Source organism: Puntigrus tetrazona, unplaced genomic scaffold (assembly GCF_018831695.1).
Source record: "Puntigrus tetrazona isolate hp1 unplaced genomic scaffold, ASM1883169v1 S000000006, whole genome shotgun sequence".
Taxonomy (NCBI): domain Eukaryota; kingdom Metazoa; phylum Chordata; class Actinopteri; order Cypriniformes; family Cyprinidae; genus Puntigrus; species Puntigrus tetrazona.
The window spans coordinates 507189-533457 of NW_025047686.1; the positions used below are offsets into that span (position 1 = coordinate 507189).

General features: G+C 39.0%; 2 pseudogenes; both read right to left on the reverse strand.

Moving 5' to 3' along the window:
- Positions 1-727: 727 nt before the first annotated feature.
- On the reverse strand, positions 728-6036 carry LOC122332166 (annotated as a pseudogene).
- Positions 6037-12405: 6369 nt separating this feature from the next.
- LOC122332197 lies at positions 12406-26269 on the reverse strand (annotated as a pseudogene).

Genomic DNA, 26269 nt, shown 5'->3' on the forward strand with positions numbered 1-26269 from the left:
GGAACAAAAGAAAAGTCTCCCAGTAACTGGAGTTCTGCAAGTAACACATCTGTCACCTGTAAAGTCTTCAGACAATCATAGATAAAAGCCCAGGTAACGTTATTACAGAATTAAGGTTACTTTAATTAAACCATATTTTAAATTACTTTGTGGTGTTCCAATTTAAATCAGAGGAAAATCATATCCATAGAAGACAAACTTTGAGTGGGATTAAAGTTACTTCAACTTTGTTCTTTGCCATGTTACAATATAATATTATACTATTAATGAAGGTATACGTCAGTTAGACCAAAAACCCATTAAGTGTGACATCTAAACATTGATTGTGTCTCTCATGCTCTCATTCAAGAATTTCATACGCACACAAAATCTTCTTCACACAAATAAGAATTCATCAGCATCAATAAGCAGGTTACCATTTTTTTTGTTTTTGTTTTTTTAAATCACACGCGAATCAGTCAATACTTCAGCAGCAGGTGTTGTTTTAGAAGGCTGTAAACAAAAAAATAAACATCGGGATGCAGAGTGTCCTGTGCTGCGATGAGCACGGGGTTCAGAGGTCAGAAGTTAATGAGGAGGTCACGTTCCTGCACACTGGTAAGGAAAGACTTCCCAAAAACAAAGGAGTGAAGGCCCTGCCATGGCTTTTCCGCCATCGCCATGATGATATTCAGGTCGCCCTCCACTGTTAAATCCAAATCAGTTTTCAAAGTTAAGCGTAGAGATCTGAAAGGTTTTTACCCTTCTGCCTATAATTAATAATAATTAATAACACAATGAGTCTACCGTAAAATAAACAACATAATCTTCACGTAAACATGCAGCCAGCTATGTGGAAGGACTATGTTTATGTAAATTAACTAAAATGTCATTTTAATTTTAAAAGAAAAGCTTTTTTTAATTAATTTAAATAAACAATGCAGAGCAGTTAAAACATCAAAATATCATACAAAATCATTTTCTATTTATCGATTACATTTCGTTGCAATATTAATGACTAGTATTAAATAAAAAATGCTACAAAAGATTTCTATTTACATTTAAATGTACCACTAATATATCAAGCAGCACACAACTGTTTTCTAAACTGATAATAATAAAAATATTTCTTGAGCACCAAATCAGCATATTAAAATGATTCCTTATGGATCATGTGACACTAAAAACTGGAGTAATGATGCTGAAAATTCAGCTTTGCTTCACATTCCATTTAAAAATATTAAAATAGAAAGCTGTTACTTCCAACTATTTCATGCAACTGTGCGACTTTTTGATCAAACACATGCATTATTGGTTAACAAAAATAAACTTCTATCAACATCTGAACCAAATTTCTGAATGTCAGTATATATATCACCCACCTGTACATAGTACATAATAGTACAAAAATTGAGCTTGATATTACTGAGAGCTACTGTCATTCGCTGCAGTAAGTCCACGGCACTTCATTTCTAGTTATAATATGTCCTATAAATGACACTTGTGTAGTATCTGTAGAAGCTGTGGGCTTAAAGCTGCTGTACTTACGTCTCATCCTCAATATATCTGAGCAGTGTCAGGGCCTTTCTGTGCAGCAGGAGAAGGAAGTGGGACAAATACACACTCCGCAGAGACAGACCTGGTTTCAAAAAGAAACACCTAGAGATTGACAAAGATGCAAACACATACACGTTATCAAGGCCGGAAAGCGGAGGATGTTATTATAAAGCTCAGAAGAAAGGAGTTATGTAGACTTACCTCATCTATGAAAGACTTCACAAGTGTGTCTTTGTGCATCACGTCTTGAAATATATTCCTAGGAAAAACCATAAAGTTTAGTTAGTGATTCAGAAGGTGAAGAAACCTCTCGTTTCCTCTTGAGAAACTTTAAGAGCTGCTTTTGATTCTCTAAAAAAAAAAAAAAAGACTGAAAAGTTGACTACTTGACATGTGACGGTGATTACATTGTTCTTGTATGTGTGCACACGATGGCGTGACGAACAGATGATATGGTGAGTGCCCTCAAATGAGATGTAAAATGTCTCCGTTTCACCTCTCGGGAAACTCTGTGAACTTTTAATGGAAAAATTCTCGGTCAAACAGTCGCCGACAGTCCTTGAAAACAAATCAATGATGCAGCTCTATGCTGGCCACAGCCCTGAACCATGACATTAACCGAGAGTGGAGAGTATTCACAATTTCAGGACACGCATCCATTTACACAAGCATCTCAGAGCTCATTTCTTCATGCAGAGAATTCAGATCAAAATGCATTTACATTAGCAGCTTACATTAACATTAAAGCAATAAGTAACACTTCGAATAATTGTTTTATAGCATTAACTAATCTAAATGTTAATTTCTACATAGCTGTATGAATTAACGTGTATACACAAGCCATTCAGATGCTTTTGGTCATGATATATTTTAAAGGCTTGGAAAAAGTCTCTATGCTCACAAAAGGTGCAATTATTTGATCTAAAATACTGTAAAACGTGACATTATTATGAACTTTATTACAATTTAAAACACCTTATATTTTAATGCATTATTAAATTAAGTTATTCCTGTGACAGCAAAGCTACATTTTCAGCAGTCAGTATCCTTATAAAATGACTGCTGAATAAAAAATATAATTCTCATATGCTGATTTACTGCTCAAGACATATTTCTCATTATTATTATTATTATTATTATTATTAGCATATTTATGAATTAGGATTAATGCATTCCTAATGCATGAACTAATTTGTGAACATTATTGTAAAGTATTACCTTTTAAAAAAAAGATTCTAAGAGCAATTAATATTTATTTGTTTTTTTAATCAAAAGTCAAAAGTGTTAGTATTTTTATACAAAAGGCCACTAAACTATGGTTTGTCCCGCTATCAAACACTGAGCTAGTTGATCGTCTTTTATCTCTCCGTGATCTCTTTAAGTCTCACGTTTAATCTCTTTATAAATTTGGTAATTAGCGATATAATCAGCAGGATAATGTACAGTCAGTAGGTCATTAATCAGCAGCAGTCAGCATTAAACAAAACGAAACAAGATCAGTTCACTTTGCAATAACAGCCAACTCACTGTACATTTCCCCTTGAATATATATTTTGCGCATTTGAATAAAATACCACGAGGTCTTGCTGTCCTGACAATAAAAATCAGCCAAGCATGATACAGTTTCCAGACCAAGAAGGTATGCAGAAGTCAAAGGTCATACAAGTCTGGTGTGTATGAGTCCTGGGCATTGATGAGGTTATCCAGAGCTGATGTCATCCTCGCTGGCGGCCTTCCAGAGGGCGCTGAGCTCGGCTCGCATGTAACGCCGCTGATGATACGTGTGCTCGTGGCAGGGTGGCATCTGCTTGACCGTGTTAATGTCCACGTCGATGTGGGTGGTGGGGTACGGGGAGTAGAGCACCTGCCGGTAGGGCAGCACGAAGCTGCCTGTGGAGTCCTGGGAAAGAGAAAAGAGGGACCTTTATCATGTTACCAAGCGGCCTCGACGGTATGGGTCCACGTGATATAGTGCTGGATACTCTGAGGGACACTCTTGATACCTTAAGGAGGCCTTGAACAAAGAGGCCGGTGTCATATTTAAAGGAGCCGTCGGGGTGACACAGTCGAGCACTTTCTCTGCAGGAGTGAGGAAGAGGCACAGCGTGAGCACGATCTACAAAAAGAAACTGCGTTATTAGACTTTCATATTCAGATACGAATGCTGAGAATGTACAGGTGGGAATCGCACCTTATTGACTTTCTCAGGATTACTGCCAACCACCATTGAACAGCCGCAGGTCTGAAGATGAGAGCTGATAGCCCTGTGATGAGAAGAATGACAAACATCACAACCTAAACAATGAAAACAAGCAACTCAATTCAGATCATTGACTTCCTACTAAAGATGCAATATGTCTTACTTGTGTAAAAGTCTTACGTGACAGCTGTCTCAATATCATCATCATTGAGCACGGTGTCCTTTGGCTGTAAAGAGGAAGAGGATTGCTTTTATGTGCTTCAGTGAGAGTGAGAAAAACATTCAAAACGTTTTAGAATTGCCAGAAAAGAGCTAATATAATTATCACTGAGTGAAGATACATAATGTACAACCTTAAGAACTAACCAATGCATTGTTTGTAGTTTGTAGTAATATTTATTCATTAAAATTTGTGCTGTCAATCCATTCATCTTGATTAATCGCATCCAAAATAAAGGTTTTTATTAACACAATATGTGTGTTCTGTGTATATTTATTCTGTATATATAAATACACATACATACATGTACATACACATAAATATATCTATAGGCCCTATATAGGCCCTAATAAATATTACATTTACAAATATTACAATATAGGCCTTAATAAATATTACATTTATAAGAATTTACAATGTTCATTAATGTGTCAATGACATGTTGCTATTTTTTTGTGGCTTCTGGATCTATTAAAATGTTAAAATTATATTAAAAATACCTTTAATTTCTTATATACCAGGATGCATAATTTTATTTTTCTAAAGTAAAATGTATTGTGATTTTTAGGGGCACAAAACTTTCTTGATTTTATAATAAAGCCTAATTCATTCATCATTCATCAACCAAAAAATTATATGTCCAAGAGATCGCCTGCTTTTCAAATTTAATTTATTTATTTTATTTCCTTGTATTTGTCTTATTATTTATTATTTATTATTGCATTAGCACTGTTTGTTTCATTCACTGCATTAGTCCTGTTATGTATTTAGAGCTATTGTACTGGTATTGTTTTAATTAACTTATTGCATTAGTGCTATTATATGTTCAACAAATGTTGTAATGATATCGTTTAATTTGGTCAGTATTGTTCCATTTAATTTTGTAAGTTAGTTTCATTATAAGTATGACAGAAGCAAGTTTGAGTTTGGCTCACAAACAAATCTCCTTCTCTCTCCTCACCATTTCCTACCTACTCTAAAAAGTGTCCAGAAGCCCCCCAAAATGTCCAACTACTCACATCCACTTCCTCTGGCACACTGTGTTTCTTCATGGACGTGAGAAGCTCCATTATGGGAACAATCTCCAGGCGACAACACAGGAATTATATTGTAGCCCTACATGATAAAACACACACGTAACATGCATTACGAAAGTGAACAAATAGCTGGATCTCAAGTAAAAGATGCACGACTCTGAGGCGAAGACCTTCTGCATGCAGATGCGTCCTGCGGATGATGTGTTTGAGTCTCTCCACACACACGCTGTGCAGCGGCAGGTAAAGCTTAGCTCGGACTGCGGCAGGATGATCGACAGAGCGCAAGTGTTCTTGTCGCCCTTGAGTTCTCCGTCAAAATCAGCGAGACTATGATGACTCCCTTTTCTGCCAAGACGAAGAACTTCACATCCACTGCGCCGCTCTCCATGCGCTCGCAAAATCTCGCCGTTCAGCGTGTGATTGGCCAGAAACGTGACCTCTCCGTCGCTGAGCAGCGACAACCCCTGACCTCTGGGGGCCCAGATGTGCTGTACACGAGGTCCCAGGATGTTGTCCCAGTAAGCGAAGGTCGCGGCCAACACGGGACACCAGTCCTCGACCAGCACTTCAGTCTTAGCCACGCCGGGAGACTGCGGGGGACAGGCTGCAGACATGACGGCCGCTCTCACAGACCTAGTCACTCTAGTCGGTCTCACAATGCAGAAGTCAGTGGTGACAAACAGATTGCAACATCCCCCTGCTGTTACACTGCGCCCATGCAATCTGCCGAAGAGGAACAGAGAAAACACAGTGGAGAGGACTAGAAAGTGAAAACAGTGGCATGACACGTAAACCAGGACCAAAAAAAAACGTTATAAAATTGCGTTTAAAAAAAAAAAAAAAAAAAAAAAAGCACACGAACTTAATAAGCATTCACTGATGTCAAAATATCAAAACACGTCAAAGCCTTTACAGAGATTCGTGTATCAGTACGTCGAGCTAATCGCTACACTTCACGACATTCATTTATAACACACGTCTGCATTCGCGCGAACAGTCGTGGTAAACCGGGTTTCCGTCGCCAGCACGTTACGCACACAGAATCCTACCTGCTTCGGCTCGAAACAACAACACATTCGTCAACCCTTTTCCTGGCTTCCTGCTGTCATTAGGCTCAAGGCTGCGAAGAAGCGAGCTGCTGAAGCGCAGGGCGAGGCGGCGCCCTCTGGCGGCCGAAGGAGGTAATTGATTACCCGGGATCAGAGAGGCGAGGGAGAAATTCAATTACCTCTCGAGTCGTTTTGTCAAACCATCACTTTAGGCTTTGAGCTGTGTTTAGGAAGATATAGCTATTATATTATAGTATCGAACTGTGTTGCGGACTATTTGCAATTATATTAAATTGATTTTTTCTAGCATGCACTGACACTACCTATGGACTTTCATAGCTAACTTCAGCGTGTTATTTAATAACTCGCGAATGACTATCGATATTTATTAATGGATCAGACTGAATTCGGGGCACTAGCGTACCATTCCAATGGTTTTGTCACAGTAAATGTTATAGTATGGGGTTCAAAACACAGCGCCAGTCAAACAGCTTCGCCCTTCAGTCTGAATAAATCCGCCATTTGGACTGAATCAGTCGAGTTCACCAAAGGACTGAATCGTTTGTAGCCGTTTTCACTTCATGACAAGACAGAGAGCTAAAAGAACATTAGATAAAGAAGGCTTTCACCTACAATCTACTGAAACCTTGCCTTGTATCGTTTGGCATCGACAGACGTCTTTATTAGTTAAACATCTGCGAGAGCAGCTTGTGAATGACTCGCTGCAGGTAAAGACATTTTCCAACACAATACAATGGCCCTAGTATTACATGATACCATCAATGTAGAATGATGTGGTGCTAGAACAGCAGAATAAACTGAATGTACTAGGGTGACTATACTGTAAGTAATACTGAAATTCTGGCCAGGACAAGCCCTGGGAAACAAATGGCTTTGATGGCCATCCTAGAATGTACAGTATGAACAAATGAAGAGTTGAGATGCAAAAGTGCCTCTAAATGCCATCAAATGTTTTCCTCTAAAATCAGCATTTTATAAATCGCCATTTACAGAACTGTAAAATTACTGAACCTAATCATGGGAGCCTGTTAAAGATGCTCATTTTAGAAGAAAATTTTAGAAGGCATCTGAAATCGTTAAATATATCATCATGAAAATGTAACTATGGTGTTTGTCGTATAGACTACCATTTGTATAAACAGGGTTTTTATTACAAATACCATGATTAAACTAAGGATAGTGTTTTGTTATTTGTGATTTACCTTGGATTAACTATAGAACTTTTTGGAGTGATTCATTTTTGTAAGGTTTGCGGGATGGATCTAGAAATCCTTTTCAAGGGTCAATGAGAAGGTGAGTGTTAGGATGTAAAACTATGTGCAGATATTAAATTGAGCAGGTTAAATCAACTCAGAGTTCAATTCCCAAAAATACTAATGTCTCTTGTGGTCACTTGGTCAGCTGCAGTATCACCCTCACTCTTAACCTCCTGATTGGCACATCATCCATCTACCTCTCAGTTTGTAATACACCATCGGGCCTCGCTGAACTGTTCCACTGATCTCAATTTTGTGGTTAAATACACCACTTGACCCTCACCGCCTCGAACCACTGTTGTTGGATGATATATATTGTGCTCTCAGCTTTCCATTACAATGCCACAAACCTCGTTGACTTATTGTGATGGCAGAGAGCGGAGAGATGGAGGCATTTCAGGTTGCCATGGCAACAATAGTGTGGAAGCAGCATTAGCGACACTTTTAGGCGCGCCTAGCAACGTATCCATGCATCCAAAGGCCAGGTTACAAGGCAGCACGGGAAGAAAATCATTTGCGCAGGCTTTTGTTAGAGCCGTTGCCTTCTGCTTGATTTGCTTGGCTACATAATGTGTTGGAAATATAGCAACAAATTATTTGCAGTTCAGTACGGATGAGTGTGTGGCTTTGGTATTAGCGTGATGAGAAGCTGATTATGGGCGAGACTTGATGAGTTTGTGTGCATGTGTGTGTCGTTTCTAAACCTAACCTTCGGCGCTCACACGCTCCTTCGTTGATTAGGGCTCGCTAGCGCTGATTAGCAGTTGTCATGTCTGCTCTTTACAGAGTCATTACATCTGCCAGAGTGATTTCCCTCCACCCCATTCCTCATCCCATCATTCTGTGGTGTGGAAGAGTGGAGATGCATAGCTCCTGCTCGCCCCAGCCGCACAGAGGCGGGTAATGGGTTATTATTTCTAGAACAGTCCTACTAATGCCATGGGTCTGAAAAGATCGCATCGCAACATGACCGTCGTGTAAAGCGGACTGAAGCTCAAATCGAGCATGCTTTCTCTGGAGAAAAGTCAGAACAGAAGGACAAACCTGGCAAACAAACCCATGGGGGATGGTTATGTTGTGTGATGGTGTAACTGGAGCCACTTTAAAATATGAGAGAGGCTCAGAGATTTATGACTGGGGTTCGGCTGGTGACATGTTGTTCCCCTTTGTTTCTTATTTTGCACGTATTTGGCAGGCGGATAGGCACCGCTGGCAAACCTTTAGTCTAAACTCATCCTCCTTCACCATCAGTCAGAGTGAAATATATGGGGAGATGAACCTCATCTCGGTAATCATTAGCCAACATCCATTTTCCAGCGACATTAATCCACAGGGTAAAGATCTGAGTGTTTTGGGCGGAGTGATTTTTCCCTCAAAATCAGGACCTTGTGTAAATATTGATTCCTTGTCATTTGGCAGGTGCTTTTTATCTGAAGTGATTTACAGTACACCGACTGCAGGGACAGCCTCCCTGGAGCTTTGTCTGTATGAACACAGTGGGTGAAGAAATCTTGTAGAAGTAACTGCTGAACTGGGACTGTTCACAGCAAGGGCTCCCAAACTTTTTCAAGCTATGACCCTATACCAGGGAGGCGTAATTACTCTCAAGAACCACTAAAAATATTTCATAGTGAAATATGAAGGAAAAAGACTCTCTCGCTCTCATTTTGATCTTGTTTTTGTGTGTTTGATTCTATGTCATGCTATTGAATTTGGTAAGCTGAGAATTTGTGTAGCATTACCATAAACTATAAAAATGGGGATGGTTATCAACAGAGACGTGAATATGAAGTGTACAGAAAGCGAGAGAATATATTTTTGCTTTTCTGGTGGCAGAGCATGTAAGAGCGGCCTAATGGCTTTAGTGGAGTAATGATTTAGTTCAGTAGGTGAGTCGGTTGTTGATTTAGTAGCTGTTCTGACGAATCGGTTTAGTTCATTCTGTGAAGGATTCAGCGGACTGATTCATACTCCTGAGTTTGCAGTCATACAGAATGATTCAGTAAAAGAGCCAGCACAGGATGCCTGTGATTTGAACTGCCTGGCATTGTATTTTTGTTGAATGCTTGATATATGTAACAGCTCTATCAGATCAAAAAAGCAAACAACGAACAGTTTTAGTGTTTTATCTTTGAAGTTTATTCTTGAAATTTTGATGTCCGGGATATTCTGTTTCAGAGACACAGTGCTATAAATAAATAGCAGTCATAAACAGCTCTTGAGTATTCTCAATTGTCAAGCGGATAGCATGAAATGCATGAGGAGCGACACCACTGAAAAACGGCACAAGAAATACTGCTGTGGTGTGTGGTGCACTTGTGTTGCTTCATGAAAAATACGTATAGTAATTTATCCCCAATTCAGATTTGAATTTGAGTACTTATATTATTAGTTTTCCTGAACAAACCATAATTTTACGCTCTATTATCCACAGTTTGAACACCCTGCAGGTTATCGACAGGATTTATTTCACCATAATTAATTCAAGGTATGTCTGAATAATTAAAATGTTTGTAGCATGATGTGCTGAAGTCCTAATATGTTGTCTCTGTCTTGCATTTTCTTCTCGGAAGCAGGCAGTTCCCGGTCCATCTTGAAGCAAGTCTTTATGCATCAGTTCCTGATACTTTAATGTGTCTCTGAGGAAGACTCATTCACATAGAAAAGTGGCCCTGCTCATATTTTCACCCCAAACGCGTCCTGACAGAACACTGCAAGGTCAGCGCTCACCACAAAACACCATAGTCGTATGATGATGACGCATACTCACATAAAAGCAACTTCTTTTGTTTCAGTTTGTGAGTCATAGACATGGACATGATTAGTTCAGGTATATTTAGATGCTTTTGATTGTGTAACAAAACAAGCTCATAAAGACCAGAAAACCTTCGGGAATTTTTAGGTACTGCTAGTGTAGCACATAGAGGTTAACGGTTTGGCCTGCAGTTTCTTTAATACAGCTGGACTACTTTTGGCACCAAGGACGAAAAGTAGTAACCCGAGGCGTATTGTCTTGATGGAAAACTCTGTCCTTGCACTTTTGTGTATCACAATCAATCTAAAGCAGTTTAAGTGAAGGAAAGACTTTAAAATAATGATCTGTTTGGAAAGGCTAAATTTAATTCAGTGCAGTGCTTATATCAAATACAATTTTTAGCCATCCATCTTTTCTTTTTAAAATTGAGTTAAGATAGAGTCAGGAAGAAATATAGTATAAATACAGCTTCAAGTTGCAATGTACGACGTCCAACCTGAACAGCAAGAAGTAGGTAATTAAACGCTTAGATGTAACACAACTGACATCAAAACTTGGAGTAATGATTTTAAAATGGACACTTTTAAAGACATTGTAGAACAAGGGATCATATCACATATGACACTAGAGAAAAACCGAACCAACACAGCTTAGGCCTTTATGTATTGAAAAGATATCAAACATTTATCAAAAGATAAGGAGTCCTTTGTGTTCAGTACAGCAAAAGAAATATAATACAAAATGTACTACAGATAATAGGATGAGTGTGATTTCACCCATAATTTATTTGAAATGAATGGACATGAACTCACTCAGAGAAGCAATGTAAAATATTCCAAGAATATTCTAAGTATTCCTGCCTGACCAATTTAGATTAACTGTATTACATAAAAATCAATGGAGCTTCAGCAGCGTTGTGCTTGTACACCTAAATCAAGGAGGTCAATAATACTTGGAGAAAGCTATCAGTTGTAGTTCCTGTTCATTTGAGGAATCATACACAATACAAAAATTACGTCAGGGACATAACCAATGGCAAGTGCTTCCCTGGCATGTGACCACCTGGAAGTATGTAATTTGAAGTCTGTCATCCGTGCTCATGGGAATTCAGTTATGGATTGACCAATTTTAAGCCACATTTTTTTATCCTTAGAAGCAGGAAAAAAACATCATGGCAACATTGATTTGTTGATCACACCAGAAGTACATGCAGAATCAAAACCCTTTACTAGTGTCTATCCTGAGCTGTGACGTCAAAGGAAGAAGCCAGACAGGGACAACTATAAGTCAATTTCATGCTTTTAAGAGCCTAAAAAGGTCACTACCAAGACATCTTCTATACTATGATGGAATGTTTGCTATTTATAAGTTTGCTTGAAGGAATTTAGTCACAACTACTCGAGCTGTCCTTTTAGTTGTCCTTTGCAATTCAGTAAATGCTGAATTTCACCAAAAATATAAAAAAAAAGTTATGCTCCTAAGAAACTGGATATGTGTTTCAAGTTCAACTGACCAACAGCACCAAGCTTTTGTATTTAACATTTTATATGCCTGTTGCTAAGTAACACGTAGTAATAATGTATCCCATAATTGACATTATTGGAAAATAGCAACAGAAAATATCCTGCATGCAAAATTTGTGACTTTCTACCAAAAATTATAAATTGTTTGTATATATATATATAAGAAAGCTCAGAATTCAGTGTGTATGTTCAGTGTGTTTTGTGCCACAGGAACACTTGAGATGGGCAAGAATACGATTTGAGATGACAGTAACACTTATCAAGCTGTACGATTTATATTTATTTTCTTTGGAAAAATATAACCAGATATTTAGTATGTAAAAACATTTGAGCAGCATTTGACAGAACATAAGAAAAGAAAAGAACATTTTCACACAGTTCCACAGACTTCCACTGAGTCACAAATACAGCCCTGGAACCCACCATGTCAAACGGCTTCTTGCATTTTAACATCTTTACAACAAAATGGCAGGAAACTCCTGGTTCCCCGGAGGTTCTGCTAAGAAGAGGACGTCCCAGGAGAACAGGAATTCTGAGCAAAACCAAACACTTCACAACACAGCACTGCGAGGCTTTTTCCAGTAGATACTTTGCTTATTGGGGAAGACAACTTGAGTTTTGCAGCGTTTTGAAAGGTAATTGTAATGTATCTGTAAATAGATATATTTATATATATATATATATAGAAATATACCATTCTTTCCCACAAATATGAAATATATACAACAGTTTAATCAAGCAACTTAATCACGTCTGCACCGTCCAAATAATGCTTTCCACAGACAAAGCATCAGAAGGAAGCGCGCATTATATGGTTTGGCGTTTTTCGTTTTCTTTCTTTTTTTTTCATTGGGATACCACATGTAAACTCTCATGATTAAATACATCCTTTGCATCTTTTGCAGCACATATACCCAAAGACTCACAAAGTCCAACAGACACGCATACGCAACCATGCAACCCATGAAATCCTCGGCCATATAAAAGTTTAGATCATCTTCATGTTGACTCGTCTGGGCCCACTTGTTTCTGTAAGTTCTGAGTTTGCGCCTTTCCGCTTTCGTGGGGCGTACTGAATGTCCACGCTACCTCTGTGCTTCCCTTTGCCACGGCTCCATGCAAACAACAACAAGAAACAGAACAAGACGACACCCAGGAAGCTGAGGCAGCCCATTGCTGTGGAGACCAGGATGGTGGTGAAGTCCAGCACTACCCTGATGGTGTACTCCTCCGTGCCATTAATCAGGGAACTGTTGTAGTCGGAGTCAAACAGAAAGCTGCGGTTGGCGTAAAGGGCTCTATCCTGATTCCAGAGCTTTTCACAGCTACAGTGATGGACAGAGTGGCATTGCCTGCTGGGTTCGATGCCACGCTTTGCGTACATGCCACTATCCTGAGGTTCTGCCATGCGGAACTCCAGCGAGCCATTTGTGTGGACCACCATTCTTCCCGTGCTCTTTGTGGTAATGTGCCGCCTATGCGGTGTCAGCCATGACACAGAAGGTGGTGGAGCCCCGTCCGCACTGCAGTATAGCCAAGCTCTCTGTCCTTCTTCTGTCTGTGCTGGGTAAGTTGCCATTGAGACAACCTGGGCTTGGTGCAGATAACGTGCGCGAGAGATTTGAGGTTCCATCAGGTCCCTAAGTGGCTTCCCAGCCAAGGGAGCAGGAGCACTACATTCAGGTTGAACATCACCATACAGCAAAGGTGGAGTCCTCTCCAGGAGCCAGCGTAGACGACAGTCACACACTAACGGGTTCTGGCCAATCAGAAGAGTCTGCAGGGCCTCAGAAGCAGGAAAAACACTTCTTTCAAGCGTGGAGAGACGGTTGTAACAAAGGTCAAGAAGGCGCAAGCGAAGAGGCTCCTTGAAGGCTTGAGGTTCCACACTGAGCAGGTTAGACTGTCGTACACGCACAACTTCCAGCCGGTCCATTCCCGTAACCACCCTGCTGGCAGGACACGTATACGGCTGTAAGACAGGTTGAGATGCGTTAGATACAGTAGATGTGTCACCACTGGCACGGACGTCAAGTTGGTGTGGGTAATGGAGAGTGTGCTGAGGTTCAGCCCTGCAAGCGGAGGTCGGAAACCCTTCTAACAAAGGCCAGCGGTCCACTTCCAGGTGTTTCAGTCGTGGCAGACCCTTAAATGCGTGTGCTTGAAGCTCCGTGATTCCCAAGTCCACGCAATCGCAGGCTGGTTAGGCCATGCAGATGTGCGAGAGCATGTGTGGGCACTGTGCTCAGGTTGCATCGCTGCAGCGTTAGAGAGCGCAGGGACGCCAGGCCGCTGAAGGCCCGTGGGGCGATAAACACTAGCTCATTATCACTCAGCTCTAGTACCGCGGCCTCCGCTGCTCCTCAAAGCCGTAGTCCAGCAGAATAACAAGGCGGTTTTGACTGACATCCAGCAGAGTGAGGCTCGCTGAGGCCGGCCAGCGCTCCACGCGCAGCAGAGTCAGCTGATTGCTGCGCAGTCGGAGCGAGCGGAGCCGCGGCTGAGTCTTGAAGCTGCCAGGTTCCACAGATGACAACAGGTTGTTGCTGAGGTCCAGCTCCTCAAGCAACAGCAGTGAGGAAGAAATTCTGTGGTGTCACAATGCGCAGCCCGGTTTTACTGAGGTCCAGTGCCCTTGTCTCTATAGGATGCCTTCAGGCACCTGCGCTAAAGCGTCTGCGATGGCATGACACAGAGCAGCGTGGGCACAGAGCACTCGCAGCGGGCTGGGCAGGCGTGGGCGGGGCACTGAAACAGGAGGAGTGGCAGGAGGGAGAGCCCCAGAGCACAAGAGAACGGAGAGAACAGCATGGCCACCTACAGAGAGAAAACAGAGACAAAGAAATATGATATAGATCAGAGAGATGCTGCATGGTTAGTCAGTCAAAGTAATGTAAATAGACACATACATATACTATAGGTCATTGTACAAAATTGGTCATTGTACAAGGTCATTTTAAATTAAAATGATCGGCCATGGTGTAGGCCTGTTATCAAATGTATGTGAGAGAAACTGGATGCTGATGTTATAAAATGAGCACGGTTCAGTTTGTGATTCCAGAAATTTTCAGACATTGTTTTTCAATAATAACAATAGTTACTGAGGCGGACAAAACAAAAATACGATTTCAGTTAACCTCCAGATTTTCCTCACGCATTGACCTAGTGCAGTCTTTTAGAATATACATAAATGAAAATCTAAAAATATATTTTTTTATGCGTTCATAAACATGCTTGGCAGTAATCTATTTCTATACATGCAGTGTGTATACATCATGAGAGACACAAATAAGCCTGTGTTTTGTAGAATGACCCCTGTAATGCACATACATGCACGTCATGTCCTTTGTTCCATCCCAATTTCCCAACACCTCCTCTGTGCAAGACCTCTGCTGATTCTAGCTGATAGGAACCCTGTGGTGCATCGATCGTCTCTTTCTCTGTCTCTCATACGCTGCGCACGCCTTGCACACACTGCACGCACACACACACACACACACACACACACACACACACACACACACACACACACACAAAACCTGCTTTCAGAAAGACATCTCCAAACATGCCATAACCATGGAAACCCCATGCTCCCTTGGCACAAGTCTTGCTCTGCCAATCGAAATCAATAATGGAGGAAAGCAAAAGGCAGGCATTCCACAGGTCTGTTAGACTCAGATCACAAACGTGCCATTTAGATTATATTTGAAGACTGATTTTAACCATGTCTGTGCTAATGTTTTATGTCTAAGTGCAATCACAAGGTAATTAGGGAAGATGAGGAGCGTCTGCTATTGCCGATAAAATAGGCATACACTGATATAAAACCATAAAAAGCACAAGAATATCTTGTCTATTTTTTGTATTGATTGACTTTCCTACCGACGTGAAATGGGTTAAAAATATACTCGTTATTTCAGACAATATACAAATCGAACAGACAGCCTCTCCGATAGGAATCACCAACAAGGGAGCTTTTACATTTTCTGAGGTATCTATCTTGCATGAAAATGCATCATTTAAACCTGCATCTAAACTACCTCCATTTAGTCTTGTAATTAAAAATGAATGTCTCCATCGTAAAATCTGATGTCGGCTTTGGAATAGATAATTACATCTTACAAGATCCCAGCAGCTCTGATTTTATACATCTCTTTACGTTTCTCACTTCTAGGCTGTTCTTTAATATTTTAAATACTCCCTTAGACATGATACACACTGTTGCATACCACAAGATGATCGTTTCTCGTTATTATGAAAGATACATGAGTGTAGTAACTGCTTTGAAAACATAATTATCAAAGGGCATCATTTGTGGAAAGGTTACATGCACGTATTCTCAATTAATTATTAATAGAACAGAACCATAAAGGCATCTGTTTCCATTATTGCTCTAAAATGACCATAAAGAGAAATGGTCAAAATCTTGGGCTGAAAAATGGGGCAGACAATTTTCAGTGAAGTGGCAAGCCACCATGGAGTGCTCTCATAACCGATATAGCAACAGATTGACCTGCATGCACGAAATAAACCTTGTGCCTAGTGTATGATGTATAATTTAGACATGTGGCTTCACTACGTCAATAATAATCTACCATGCATTTTACAACAACTTCCCTTACTTATACTGTATAAACCTAATGTGAATCGCATTTGAAATCTACCTAATGCATTTAACTCATTAAAATCACCAAGACGAAGTTCGAGGTGCAAATTCTTTAAAAATCTATTTCACTCCACGCTGGTCTAAATGAGTCAACCCCTGTATGACGAGCACAGGTTGCCTCATTCGAGCGCTGATTAGTAAGAAACCAGTCTATGCTTTCCTTTCAAATCAATATCAATACATGTACAAAATCTCCTGCCACATTTGCGCTGCTTTTCAAGGAGTGTGACTGCAAATGTCCTTGCTTGTACAAGAGAAGCATTTCTCAACCTTGGCGGTGCTCACTTTCATTCGCAACTCCATCAGGTTTGTCGCGACGCAACACGTCAAATGTTGGCCTGCCAGCGTGAGTGTCAGAATGAAGACAGAGGACGCGTCTGGGTAGAACATCGGGGGGCAGCGCTAAGCCTGTGGTTCGTTATGGGGAGCAGCTCACTGACAGGAGAAGTTTATTAAGTTTTAATGAGTTAATAATTCAATTCATCCCAGCCGATCTGATGACAGTATCAGCAGCAGGGGAGAGCATGAGCGTTGATGTAATTCTCGCTAAAGGTGTCTGGATTAGAGATGCATTTCCAAGGGAAAGTTTATCAATTAATCATTACAGACTCCTCTTTTTGGGAATGGAGATAAGCCATTATTTGAGAGGATATGTTGTCACGCAGCGGGAGCAGATTCTCCTCGCTCTTTCAGAAATCTTTATCTCACAAAAAAGCAATCTGTCGCTCTCTCTATGACACACAGACAAGGCAGATGAGCTTTAACACTCAGAAGTATGCTGAGCGATCATAAGCTTACACGTAGGGAATAAATGGGGATTTTTGGAGGTAGGGAAGCCTACAATCTGCTGGTGATTCCAAATCCTTATACTATCAGAAATAAATTGAACTCTTCAAGTCATTTTTTCAGAAGGTACTAATAGTCTACTAATATGCATCCTTTGGGGGTATATATATATCAAATATATGACTCAAAAATAGAACTTGTTCAAAACATTGTAAAACGATTATAAATTAAATTGATAAATTAAATAAATTATAAATTTATAAATTAAAATTATAGTGAAATATTAATTCGAAAATAAATTATAATAATGTTTAACGAAAATAATAAATAAATAGAATAAACAATATTTAGAGATATCAGTTATTCATTTGATAAGCCATAGTTTTATGTTTGGCTTCAAGTTATTAGTACTAACGATGGATGAATACAATATACAGTGGCAAATAAAATATCAGATCAAATATTATAATCTCTTTATGATATATAAATAAATATTTATAAATGGAAAAAAAGTGCTGCTTTGGGCTGGACAACAACTTATAGCATTTTCCAGAGTCCTTCTTAAAATTTGTTTTTGTAAGTACTGCTCGGTGTAATGCAGGTGAAAAGTGTTTACTGACCTGGAACATAAAAGAAATGGAATATATTGACAAACTGACAAAAAAATTCTTGTTTCAAATCAAAGATGCCAGCACGTCCAATTTAACCTTAGCTAACACTGCATACAGACATCAAACAATAGCGGTGTGCAGAGATCACACTATAGTATCACTCCCTGATCCTGTAGCGAGAATGTATCAAAAAACCTTCTCTGCCCTCTTCTAGCGTATCAAAGTAAAGATCAGAGCATTTCCTCATACTTTGCAGGTCAGCTGTGGAAAACAATCCGGCCGTGTCTCCTCATCGCTTTACATCGGTGTCTCGCCCACAGACAGCGATTGTGAAGCCTGCGGTTTCTCTTACTTTGAGGACATTCTGCAGATTAACTCAGTCTAATTTTAGTTTATCTAATTTTAGTCTCATCCATTTTTCATTGAGTGAAACCACCACAGCCACTGAGAGCGCAGTGTCCCATCTCCCACCGGGTGCGTGTGTGTATAGGCTTGAGTGTCTGAGCTTTTTGAGACCGAATGAGAAAAGGCGAAAGTTTGTTTTTGGGAATGTTTGTGAAGCATACATATGTACATATATCAGCTTGCATATGGTAAAGAGCGCGCGCGTTGCTGACCTTGATCCTTCGGGGTCTTCGGATCTCATGTTTAATTCAGCGCTACACGCGAGCTTGAACTACATTTGGTGATCATTTCATACAGAGGTGTCTAAATGTAGGTGCCACGGGCTGTGTGTGTTCCCAGCGTGTCGCTTTCAGACGGCATGCTGTAGTATCTCTACGATGCTCTGATCCAGCCCAGTGGAGCTCTATTGACTCCTGCTATTGATCTCTGCGTTATTACACATTCACTTCTTCACACGTCTCTCACATTGCACAAGACTAAAACCCCGTGTAGCTCTGCACCCATGGCAACCGAGCCGTCAATCAAACCCTTATCTCTGAATGTTTCATATCCCTAGAGCTCAGGTGAGAATCCACTGAATATACTTTAATAATACCCAAATGGTTTTGCGGGCGCGCCTTCACTCATTTGAGTTTCTGTGCTATTAAGATGATCGTTTCCTCTCATGAGAGGAAGTATTGGGGAATACGGTGTTTCCTGCGTGTTTGCACGCTGTCAGCTATCCTTATTGGTGTAAATGAGCATGTTTATGCGTGCGTGTGTGTTTGTGTACGTCTGTGACTGTCTCGCTGGCAGCACTGATGCAATGTGTTTATGTTTAATGGACATTCAGTACACAGTCAGTAGGGTGTCTGGGCTCAGCTGCTGATGCCTTAATTTAGGTACATTTGTCAAGCCGTCAACATTTGTTCTTCAAATGAAAGGACATTTAACTTGGCCTATTTGGTAGATTATGAGAACTGTTACCTACCCCCTTGTTCTAGGGGATCTATATGAAATTATAATCAATACGGGCTTTAACTGCCCTAGTGCCACCCCACCCCATCTTTGAAATTTTTGCACTTCTCTGCTGCATTCTGTTTGTTGTTAGGATGACAAAAAAGATTTTAAACTGAATGAACGATGGCCAATCATATAGACATAGTTTACTGTTCACAGAAACAGAGCAGAAATTTCCAGCACTAACATGGAATGAGAAGAGAGAAGCAGCGGAATATTTAACATGTTTTCCACATAAATATTAAATGGTTGACAATAATACTCAGCAAGACAAGCTACTTAACTTTTCTTAAATATGGTAAATTAGAAATTAAAATATGGATTACATGATTCCTATTTGATGAATGAAGCATTTTTTATGACATTAGACATAGGCCTAGAGTTAATGTGTATTTTTTTAAAAAAGTAAAAATAACAAATATAATTTATTCCAAAATATTACATATTTTTTAAGACTGAGTTTGTTTTAGAAGAAATTACTGCTTACTGTTTCCACACAATTTTTTTACTAATTCACATTATATTTGTAAAATTATTATACAGTATTTATAAATGATATATTAGTTTTAATAATTTAATATATTGTTACATTTAATTGTATTATTATTATTATTATTGATTGCTATTATATTTGTATATACTCTATCAATATTAAGTTTACCCTGTTAAAAACAAATATTACATGTATTCTCATAATATAATGTCAAAACTATGCATACAATCGAGACAAAACTTAAGAAAATACTGCATAAAATAGTTTGGATGGACTACAGTCAAACTGCTGTGACATATATTACTGATTTACATACACACTTGCTGCTTTGACACAAATAATTCTTTAACAGTTTGTAATCTCTAAACTATCGAAAAATAAAAATACAATGTAAATCTTGAAGAGAAGCTCAAAACGCCCTCAGAGAGAACACAGATATTATGTAAGGGAAGAGAAAACAATTGAAGACACAACAGAAAGAAAAGAATCCAAAGACATAATAGGCAGGAGCCGGTGAGAAGAATATAAGAGGTAAGAAGAGGTAATTTAGAAAGAGGAACGTGTTGCAGTGCATAAGAGAAAAACAACGAGACAAGAAATCAGGCATACTGATTCATCTTTCCACCTGCGCGCCTGGGTAATAACATTAATGTGTGTGCAGTCACGCTTTATTTGGCCAACAGGTTTCCTCCTCCCTTTGGCATTTGTCTGTGTGTGTGCTCATCACCACCATCCTGTGTGTAGTGGAAGCATCATTTATGCTTTCTTGTTGGTTTCTCTTCTGCATACACAATATTCTCAGTGTACACAATTACACACACACACAAAAAGAAAGGGATCCGAGAGACGGAGAAAAGGCGAGATTTGATGAGCCGACTGCCTCCAGACATCGCTTCTGCAATGCTAATTAACCCTGCAGGCAAAATCCACCACCAAGGCGCTAACCCTTAAACATAAACACACACACACACACCTCCCCACACACAGGACCTCGGTGCTAACGCGTACTTAGATGCTGCCGAGGTATTTCCTTTCTCGTTTATTTTCTTTTAGAATAATTTTCCACCTAATATAAAAGGTGATCTGATCGCTTAATGATTATGCTTAATTAGGTATTTTCAAACACAACAGAGAGCTATACTTTACATTTCTTGCTGAAAATATATATGTGGATTGGTATAGGTTTAGTCAAAACCAGAATTGGTTGGAATTTTTGACCACGCCCTCAGAAAGTTTAATTGAAATTTTTAAAATTTGAATTTACTTTTTCCCACTATGGTTACAAAAAAAGAATATAGATGGTTAATTTTTAATCTAATGTAAATAAAATATATAAATCAAGTATAGAGTTCTACTAATGTTAAAATAATGTTTAAACAATATACTGTCAAGCCAAGTTTTGTCTTTTTTAAAGACACATGTTTGAGTTATGGAGTTGAACAGTTTGTAATCTCTAAACTATCAGAAAATAAAAATACTAACTAAATCTTGAAGAGAGAAGCTCAAAACGCCCTCAGAGGGAACGCAGATATTATGTAAGGGAAGAGAATAGTTGAAGATACAACAGAAAAAAGCAATCCAAAGATATGATAGAAAGGAGCCGGTGAGAATAATATAAGAGGTCATTTATTAAGATGGTTGCACAAAATTGAGAAGTTGAATTGATCTGGCCACAGGACGTTGAGATGGAATTTGCCATTTTTGGAAGTTTGTTGAATTTCAATTAAGATAATTTTTTTGTTTTTCTTCCCCCACAATGGTAAAATCACAATGTAAATAATAAACTGCAGATTTCTATAGCAGGACATTTTTACATTTTTGCTGTCAAGCCAAGTTTTTCTTTGTCTAAGGGTTATATATTTGAAACTTAAGTTTATTTTAAATCCGTTTCCTTTAATACTTCCTAATTCAGTGTTCTAAGTCATTCTAGGCGTTTTCAAAATCACATCAATTTCATGAATATAAGTGGATTTTAAAATCAAATACCACAAACTGGCATGGGTTGATAATTCTGTGGGGTAATGGCAACCATGAAATATCTTCTTAATGAAGATTTTGGTGGCGTTCACAATCTAGAGGACACTTTTGTCTTGCACGTGAGACAGAACATCTATCCTTGCTTGCCATTTTCAACTGAATCAAATTATGTCAGCTGCTCTAAGAAGCAGTGCTCTTAAAAGCAGTCTGTTTCTGATTCCATAGAGTGCATTACCATTATGAGTCCAAACCAGCTCTAGCATAAAATCTTGCCACTTAGATGGATAATGATAATGCAAACGCAACGACCACTGCCACCAACAAAGCGCATGAGATGATTTGCATACAAGTTGATTAAAAAAACACGTCTTCCCTTAAATATCATTGCTTCACCCAAGTCATTTTCTAAATAACTGTAGCATACTTAATGGGAAGCACTGGTCAAGCAATTTAATTTAAAATAAGTGAAGTAAGACACTAAGGGAAATTACTTTGGCAATGGCTGCACAAGTTTCAGAGGAACTGCCAAAAGCTCACAAAATCTCGTGCATACAGATATGACTGACACAGCCACACATCCATCCACATGCATATTTAGTTTGTTGCCTGATATATGCTAATTCATGCACATAATGCAGATTACTGAGATAGTTATCGGGCTTCAGCTCTTTGAGTACTGTTTGTCCCCAAACAAGCTAACAAGTGAGCTTGAGGAACAAATATATGACCTCATTCTCCCATGCAGCGTTGCGTTAAGCAACAACAGTCAGAGAAACAAATATATTAATAGCGAGAACTACCCTAGTAGTCGGTGGCACAGAGGGTGTGAACCGCATGCAGATGTAAGACTGAACCACAGAAAACCTTGTTACAATTCATTCCAGGTGCAAATACGCTGGAACTGGCCACTCCTGAATATGAAAATGTAAAAAAAAAAATCTCTTTAGAAATAGGGAAGAAAGAAGTTATTCAAAGATGACTCACAGCATTAACGGAGGAATAAATTTAGTTAAAAAAAAAAAAAAAAATAGTGCAAGTGTGCTGTCTCCCTAGAGAACACTCAGGAAGCTCCTGGAGGCCATCAGGGCCAGTGCAGTTGAAGCAGAGCAATCGGCACTTTGAAAGGAAGCCTAATTAAAAACGCAAAAACACTTGCTTAGTCAGACAGGATTCAGAGCAGGAAATTTTTTCTTCATGTCATAGTTGTGACAGTATAATGAATCTGTCTAATTGTGAATATTAGTTGGCTTAGCATACTAGGGGCTCTCATAAAAATATTGTCATAGCAAAATATACAGGGATAATATCTCCAGGGAGACAGGCGGCTAATATTTGGGTCAGTGGGCCTTATGCTATAATATTGACAAAAGAAACTCAAATTAGCCCAACACAAAATCAGTCTTGTAGCTTAATATCTAATTTCTTTCAACTCAAAGCATTCTGTAACTCTTCCCTTAGTACCTAAGGGAAATCAGGGAAAATAACATTAATATGATAATATAGGGCAAACAAATGTTGTGCTAATTGTATGATTAGTATACTGATTAGTATAATGGAATGGTTGTTCAATATGCAAGAAAATGTTGAGAAAGTGTCATGCTTTATTTCAAAATTTTGAAAAAAAAAAAAAAAAAAACGAAAACATTTTCTTTAATATTTATTGTTTTATAGATGCTATATGTCAAAGTGCCCATATTATGGATTTTTTTAAATTATAGTTCATGCAGTATGTAACACAACTCATTTTTAAAATGAGTCAACAAGTGGGGGGGGGGGGCAATATGCAAATGTTTGACATCAAAATTAAATATTAGCATATTGGTCTTTTCTCATTGGTCTGAATGAAAAGGCAAATTCATTGTTTGCCACTAGGTGCCGCTTTTGTTGCAGTACAAATAACAATTTCACACGGTAACACTAGACACTGCTTTATCAGGTTTTACAGGTGAGATGAAATGAAATAGATGAACCTAAAAGAAAGTGTTCTTTGACCTTGCGTGCATGTCAGCCTCTTGTTGGGCACTCCGAAAAACCAAAATACCAACCTTTCTTTACCCATAATAGGTGCACTTTCATTTTAATTTTAATTTGAATTCATTTTCATTTAATGTTTTGTGTTTTTTTTTTTTCCAATAATATTTAACAAATTCCATTTCCTTCTGACAGCTAAATGTCGATTAGCAGTGTTTAATATCATATCCTTAATGGTGAATTCTTGCTGACATGCAACCGCATCGTGCTTGCACTGGACTGATCTTGGAGTAGGAGAAAACACAGATTTTTTTCTTAACTTAAAAAAACTAACAAAAGAACTCCAGGTAAAATCTGGTTCACTTCAGTAAAAATACTGCTCTGTCAGACATCTCTTGCATATCCTCCCCATATGCCCCTGGTATATACTACAGATTGTCTAATTTGTAACTCTGTTGGCTTCCCTCAAAGTTCCTTAATGAACCCAGCTAAACTGTCAGACTTATTAGGCTTGGCTCTGGAGAAACAGACTTGTGATTTACAAATCCCCAGGGGAAGTAGGGTTTACATTACTTGCCACTAGTTCTCAATTGCTTCAATATCTTAGTACATCTGTGCTAGTTTGCTGTGACTAAGCTGCGTTTCTCTATAGGGAGAGGTGCCCACCATTCTGCATCTAGAAACATCTTTAGTCTTAGTTGGCCGTTTGTTGCTAGATGGCTATTTACTTGTTTCCAACCATTGTTGTCACACAACAAACACAGTCGTGTCCTGTCTTGAGACCGAGCCAAGACTATGGGGGAAGTGAACTGCTTATAATCGAAAAACTGAAGCGATCGACGAATCATTAAGAGATTAAGACGAATTGTGAAACAGCCAATTAAAGCAGAACAGTTAAACCAACTACAAACCAAACATCCTATTAAGCAGTGCAAAAAGTATACATCCAATTAACTGTAAAGCAAGCAAATAAATAAGAAAGAGCAATGCAAATAATTAAACTCATTATTAACCACATCTATTAAGTAAATCTAAAATGGATAACCATTTCTTCAGACAGCACTATATTTTCATTGCCACTTTCTAAATTGCCACTCTGGCTTTATTCTTGATTCATGCTGAAGTTCTGCTGAAGAGTAATTTTAACAATACAATATATGCACATTCTAATAAGTCACTTTGGCAGTGTAAGACAAGGTGTACAAAAAGCATACAAGAAAAATGTATTTATGTTAATGTAAATGCATTTCTGCATGCCTCGTGAAAGCATTTCAAACAGTAGCAGAATGTTATGTCTTCAGTGTTTACATTTACATTTAAAAAAGGTTGATTTAATTCACTGAGCAATCGTTTAAAATTCCATTCAGTTCTTGCTGCATTTGTGAATTTCTGTAAAAGCAGTCTGGAGGCTTTCCTGAAATATGGCAGCGCTAATCTAGGTAAACTATTTAGTTTTGCTTAAAACAAAAAAAAAGGACAAACGCTTATTTCATGGTTGAGTTAGTATCAAGTGTCAGCAAGAAAACAGCAGTATGCACACAACGTCGATACGGACCTGTTGGTCTAGCTTACGAGGAGAATAAAGAAGAGATTAAACCTATTAAACACTGTGAAATATCTGCTACAATTTTTACATAATAATTACATGGTAATTACCATGTAATATACCACATTAAAGAACATTTCCCCCAGAGCCTAATTAGGAGCTAAAATGTTAAAGAGGTAGAACACATTTTTTTCTGAATATAAAGAATTGCCATTACTCTGGGGGTGACGTGACACGTGATGATGTGATCTAATCAGGTCGGACATAAAGAATAATATAGCAGAAGATGTTAGTATGTAGACAGCGACATGATCTTAGGGTTATACATGCCTTCTTGATAAATGAAGACATCTCGAGTCTTTTGGCAAAAGCCGTGTTCCAAACTTTTCCTCAACACCAATTCACACTTTGAAAAACAGTATTTACTTTTCAGTCACAGCCTACACACTCATCTCATTCATGGATGTAGCACGTTTTTTGGAAAAAAGAGAACAGATTACCCAATGTTCCCTACATCGCTCCTTCAATACAAAAGCTTACCTCGCTGTACACCTCTAAATAGCCTCGTATCAACTTGCCAGGTCCATTTTCTCAATCCCTCTTTTTTCCCTCCTCCTTCAGCCTCTAATGGATGTGCAAATGGAATTGCATATCCCAGAGATCTGCTGAGTTCATATTTTGTCTTAACGTGATTTAAACCAAATAATCGTGTGACGACACACTTTGATAAGATGAAAATGCAAATGTGTGAATCACACCCTGACACATTCATCCTGTAAGTTACTTACTTATTCAGTCAGTCAGCCAGTCAAAAGCTCTGCGTGTCTCTCCCGAAGGCAGGTCTCCTTTATTGTGTCTGACAGCCCCAAACCTGTCCTTCTCCACCCCCTGAAATCCACACTTTTCGCTCTTTACCTACGAACAGCATCCATCGCTGTCCGGAGCCCTTCTAGTCTATGAGCGCTTGAGACCACGAGCGTTGAAGGGGGAATCACAGTATCTGCCGTCTGCCGAAGGAGCTCCACTAAGACTGAGCGCATTAACGACACCTGACCGTCCGTCACAGACAAAGTGAACTAGTGACACACTTACGTGCGCCGCGCTGATGAAATATCGCAGCGATGTCTCCCTCGCTCCTCTGCCTCTCTCTTTTTCCCACCTCTCCACTAAAGCGCAGGCTGTGGAAATTCGCAGCAGCGCTCGCTGAAACCCCTGGCA